The 6,471-nt window shown below is 34.5% G+C and overlaps 1 pseudogene; it reads left to right on the top strand.

The window, feature by feature from the left end:
* Nucleotides 1–3,962: 3,962 nt before the first annotated feature.
* LOC102861485 overlaps nucleotides 3,963–6,471 on the top strand; it is a 49,450-nt pseudogene continuing 46,941 nt past the window's right edge.

The following is a 6,471-nucleotide window of genomic DNA, read 5'->3' as shown; positions in this document are numbered from 1 at the left end:
CCAGCCTGCACATACAGTTCTCTGTTGATGTGCTGTTCCATTAATTTTTAGATAATTTTCAGCAGAATCTTGCTTGCACGCTAAATAAATTATATTGTTTGATAATGTCTGCACTCTATTGGGTCACCTTACTTTGGAATGGGAACAAATATAGATCTTTTCCAGTCTGTTGACCAAGTGGTTGTCTTCTAAATTTCTAGGCACAACTTGATGAGCATGTCCAGGGCAGAATTTGTTTGTTGAAATATGTCAATGGATATACCATAAATTCCTGGGGCCTTGTTTTTTGCTGTAGAAACTTTCATTACATAAGGCTCTTGCTCATACATAGTTTTTCAATTTTCTCTGTGTCAGCTAATTCTTTTTGGTACGGTGACTCTGTATACTTCTTCCATCTTCTTTTAATGCTTTCTGGATCATTTACTATTCTGCCCAAAGTATTGAAATTCAAGTCTTGACTCTCTTCTTCAGTTCCTTCAGCTTGTGAAATTACAAGAAAGTTCAGTCCATTTATTTTTTGGCTCTAGTTTTTTGCACAGTTCATTATAATAATTTACTTTGTCTTTCTGTGCTTCTCTTTGAAATCTTGTGTTCAACTCCTTAATATCTTGATTTCTTCCCTTTCTGTTGCAGAAGGTTGAGGAGGAAGGTAAGCTTCTGGCCAGGAGAGATCGGCTAAGCTCCGGGTAAGTGCAAGCTTCTCAACAGCCTTTAATATGGGGTAGAGAAAGCTCCCCTGTGTTTGGCTGTATTGGCTTGGGAAAGCTAGCCAACTGAGAAGATGGCTGCAACATCTGCTGAGCTGGGAATGATCTGCAGGAGGCTGAGGTTCTCCCAACCAATCTGCATGTCCCATGTCTGTAAGCCCATCCTATCTTGCCTTCATATTTACATGTTTGTATATAAATGGACTGCAGATACCAATCAAATTGAGCTGGATTTACTCTCTGATCCTCTTCTGGAGTGGTGTATCTCTGTCGTGCTTACCCCTACCAGGGTGTCGATGTTAAGGTTGTGGTGAACAGACAGTGACACTTTTCTTTTGCCTTCCCTGTACTCTAATGCAACATTCAGAGTCTCACGTGGCATCCATCTTGGTCTTTTTCTCTGAATTTTTGATGACCTTTTGATTTTTTCATGGATTAATTCTTGATATCTTCTTGTAGCTCATTTGATCTTCACTCATTAGCTCTCAAGGCTTCAAATGTGTTCCTGATATGGTTTTGAAATTCAAGTGGTATAGGTTCAAGGTCAAATTTTGCTTCCTGCAGATTTTATTTAACCTTCTTTATCTGCAGGTTGAACTTGCATATGAGTAGTTGGTGGTCTATTCTTCAATCATCACCTGGCTTAGTTTTCACACCTCATATTGAGCTTCTCCAGCAATTATTTCCACAGTGTAATTGATCTGATGCTTATGCATATACAATCAGGTGAAATTCAAAATGATAAATAGTATGCTGTTACAAAATGTTTCTTCTCCACTATGCATTATTATATATTTCTTGGAATATGTTAGTGTAATTCATAAGTACATGTAAACAAGTTGTTCCTGTTAAGTGCAGTCGATTTGTCAATGACTCACAGAAAACTATGAACAACAGACCTCATCTCTGTCATATCCTCCAGCATCCTATCCATTCTTGACATATTTGACTCCATTTCTGAAGACACTGTACCAGTTCATTGAGTGTCATCTTCTCTTTTATTGACCCTCCAACTTTCCAAGTATAATGTCCCTAAGAGACATGTTTACTAAAAACATATCTAAAAACATTTAAGACAGAGTTTCACTATCTTTGCCTCCAAGAAACACCTTGATTGCACTTTCTCCAAGACCTCTTTGTTTGTTTTTTTAATAGTTAAAGATATATTCATCACTCTCTTCTCCAACCCCATAATTCAAAGACATTTGAATTTGTCGTCCTTATCCAATGCATAGCAAGTAATTGGAAAACTCTACTACTTGTTTACAGTGTAATCCATATTGACTGTAGCTTTAATATGAATTACACTGTAAACAAGTAGTAGATTTAATAAAAACTATTCATATTTTAATCTCAATAATGTCTAATAGCTCCACTGTGCATTAAACTCATGGCACAACAGCTTCAAAGGACAGAATATCTTTCAGCAAACAAAGTAACATATATGTGAAAGATTTCACTTTACTTAGATTAGTAACTAATACCCATGAAAACTGCAACAACAACAAAATCAAAGACTTATTGCATTTACCAAATTTGCTACAAAATTTCTCTTTAAAGTGCTGAAAGCAATTATAACACTAACTTCATAGTTTTTAGAACTAACCTTATAGTTTTTTAATCATCTCATATAGCCTGCAATGTTGATTATAAGCAAAGAATCAATGTTTATATAAGTGTTATTACATAATATTGTCGATATATTGGCAAATGATAGCATAGTTGTAAAGAATTTTGCTGTCAACTCCAAAATAGGCAGTTCAACTTCACCAGCCACTCAGTTTGGGGGAGGAGAGATGGTAACCTCCTCCCATACAATTTACTGTCTCTGAAAACTTGCTATAGGGGCCAGCTATGGGTTAGTTTGGACTAGATGGCACACAACAGCAAAAAAGACTTTCAAAACATAGAACAAATATCTCTTTGAGGAAGTGAAATTAGAATGCTCCTTAGAAGCAAAGAAGATGATACTTTATCTCATATATAGTTGCGACATACTTCCCAGAAAACATCTCCTTGGGAATAAAGACATGTTTGGCAAGTAGTCAGCCAAAACGGAGGGAAAGCCTCTCCAAGATGAATGACACAATGGCCACAACAATGGGGTCAGCTGCAACAGTATTACAAGGGCAACATAAAGGATCTTCAGTGTTTCATTCTGTTGTACATATGAGCTAGGACTTGTTTGATGACATATAACATCAAGAAACTTGTGGAACTTTAAATTAATGTTTCAAAAATTTCTAACTAAGAAAAAATATCTATGTACTAGTTCATTAGATTTAGTAACTACACCGAAGGATTTATGCTTTAATTAAATTCTTGTAAAATTTTTGCATATAACTATGTAAATGGGAATAAAAAGGACTCTGTCTCATATTTGTCATAAATATTTTTTACCCATTTTTTAAGAACCAGGACAATCCTCACCAGTGAATTGAAAAGGAAGCATTACTCACTTGTGATACAGACATGAAGATTATGAAGCCTTTCCACTCACTTAGCACGTAGAATAAACTCTTTTCCACTCTCTACTATTACATATATTATTTATGCTTGAGGGATTTTTGAATAATGATAAGAATGTTGGCAAGAAAAATGTCTATGACATCTGTAATAGGCTTTGCTTTTAGTAACTACAGGATCTATTTCATGTAAATGACAAGTTAAGAAATGGGAGACTTCCCTTGGCAATTTTACCCATGGATTTCAATTTAAAAGATAGAAAGAACATTAATACTTTACCAAAGATGAGTATTTTTAATGTCACACTCTTGCAAAGTTATGATGAAATGATGTGAAATTACTAACCTGCATGATTGGTTTATATTAGAAATTGATCTTGAAATGTTTTGTAATAAAAAAATTCATGTTGGCATCCCTATCAATATATTTTTAGTTTATTAAGATTAAGAATAATATTTAATGTTTTTTGTAATACCAGATACTCATGAATATAAACTTTTCCTTTTATTCCTCCAAAAATAGCATGAATATAAATTAAAATTTTCAGAAATGATGATTTTGTGAAACATTACATATTATGGATGGATATGAAGTACATTTTTCTCAGTGAAATAAGTCAGTAACAAAAGGGTAAATATTGTATTAGTTTCCAATTACAAACACTAATGAAACATTTCCACTCAGAAAAAGCGAAACAAAACAAAACATTTTTTGATGGTTTCAAGGGATGACAGGGAGGGAGAAGGACAGAAAAATTAGCAACTAGATAATGGATATGTGTTAATAGAGATGAGAGAAGAAGCAGTAGTAAAGAAGAGTGGTCAGCACAATATTGTTAGAGAAGAGGAAGACAAAGTGGGTAAGAGACACAGACTTCAAAGGTAAGCATTATTTCATACATAATCTTTAATAACAAGTGTTAATGTGCAAATGAATACAAAAGTAGGCATGGTAAACAGGTTAGATAGTTTATAGGTATCACATTCATGAGTATACATAGATTTGGCAGATGATAATTCTAGATGTATATTTGTGCATGCTACATGCACTGGAGGTTCAGAGGAAAGAAGCTGCACTGCAAACCCAAAGGAACATGGTTTAAATCCACAAGCTGCTTTGCAGAAGAAGGATGGGCAATCTCCTTTCTGGTAATTAACTGCCTCTGAAAACCTGCTGGAGGGTCAGCTATGAGTTGGTTCCAACTCGACAGTATACAACAACAATAACACATATATGGCAGAACCAACAGAAGACGAAATTATGTAAACTTCTAAGTCATAGCCAATCACTCTGAGAAAATAAGTTCCTTGCCCTAAGGTCTTAGGACCATACCTATTACAGTTTACAAGGAAAATGCTCAACTTTGATGTAGCAGCAGGGCTTTAAAAGCTGTGAGCTAATAGCTAAGGCTCTCTATTCCTTGTTGGAGCAACAGAAAAGCAAAGAAAATAAAAGATTAATAGAAACAATTAATCCAAAGGAGTAATGGGCCATGTAAATTTTAATCTTCCCTAGTCTAAAAGCTCTGGTAGCCTAGTGGCAAGAAATTGCATTGCAATTCCAAAGATGTGGTTCAAATCCAACAGCTGCTCCATGAGAGGAAGATGGACAATCTAATCCCATGCAATTAACTGCCTCTGAAAACCCATTGAAGGATCAACTATGGGTCAGTTCCAACTCTACAGTACACAACAAAAACAACGGTATTCTGAAACCAGAACTACTCGTGATCACTCTAAAATAGATTACAGTTGAAGGTTCTGGACAAAGTTGAAAAAAAAAATGGACCAAAAATGACCAGTCTTGTTGGTATAGTAGACACTAATAGGACATCTGAGATTAGGTGATTTAGCAATCTTTTCAGCCTGGGACTTAATTCATCCCTGAAGCTCAACTTTCAGCCAAATAACAGACATGACTATAAGATGACGTAATGCACCAGGGAAGTTCTCTTAGAGCAAACCAGCATACAAGTTCAAAATGGCAGTATCTACCCAGAGAGAAATCTCAGAGTCAGGAAAGGATAGTTTAGAAGAACGGATGATAATGAGAGATACAGGGGAAAATGTGAAAAGTTCTATTAAAATGAGAATGTAACAGATGTCATAAAATTAAAAAAGCGTACATAACTGAGTAGAAAAATGAATTGCTCTGTAAGTCTATAGCTAAGCTATAAAGTTAAAATGGAACTAAAATTTTGTGCATATATTTAGTCAAATCCTTGGTGGTCTTATGTTTATACATGGTTGTAAGTTTCCTATATATGGTGACTATTTCAGAAAATGTACTTATGTATATTTTATTCATGTTTATTCCTTACCTCTGTTTAACTGGTAGAGTTATGGACGTTTATTTGTTCACATATCCCTGTATTATTGTCCTTGGATAGCTCTTTACACACAGGCAATTTAATTTATTGTAACCAGTAATAAAGTAGTAATATTCATAAATCATTTTAGGATCCCTGATGGCCTACAGGTAAGAAGCTATCCTGCAATTCCAGAAGCATATGGTTCATCAGCTGCTCTAGAGGAGAAGGATGGGCAATCACCTCCCATGTGATTTACTGCCTCTAAAAACCTACTAGAGGTTCAGCTAAGAGTTGATTCTGACTCCATGGATCCTAATAACAACAATCCCTTTCAGACCGTATCTTACATCAAAAGTAGAAAACATCAGAAAAGTACTGATGTGTTTGAAGTAAGATTCTTAGACATTGATGTGGTTTCCATGTATTTGCTCCTTTCTTTCCTATAAAGTGGGATCTAAAAATGTTTGGGTTTATCTCTGTTCTAAATTAAATCATGAAAAGATTCACAGATGATTTAATGAGAATTGAAATATTCATGATAGGTAATGTAAAACAAAAAATTGAGGGAGGTGGAATTACTAAGTAAAATTTATGCTCCAATTTAGAATAATAAAAATTTATGGTAGAAAAATTGTTACTGAATGTCTTCCCTTGTAGAAATTATTTTTTGCTTAGAAGGGAATAACAATAGACATTGGGTTTTTCTCAGTTTAACATTTATGAATTATACGTTAAAAGACACAAAGATAAGCATTTTAGAAGCTTGATAAAAGCATGAATGACATGATGATGAGCATATTGAAAAAATCACAAATACAGAAATGTGTAAACAAATGATCCACACATATTTGAAAAACAGTTGTAGTAAGTCTAAGATCAACAAAAACATTTAAAAATAATTAGAATACTAATATTATAAAAGAGAAATGTCTGGGGAGCTCTGGTGGCCTAGTGGCAAGGAGCTGCAACTACAATCCCAGAGGTGAA

This window comes from Elephantulus edwardii, unplaced genomic scaffold (genome assembly GCF_000299155.1).
Source record: "Elephantulus edwardii isolate Elephantulus edwardi_28Jun2011 unplaced genomic scaffold, EleEdw1.0 scaffold00107, whole genome shotgun sequence".
Taxonomy (NCBI): Eukaryota; Metazoa; Chordata; class Mammalia; order Macroscelidea; family Macroscelididae; genus Elephantulus; species Elephantulus edwardii.
This window is presented reverse-complemented; position numbering and strand designations above follow the sequence as displayed.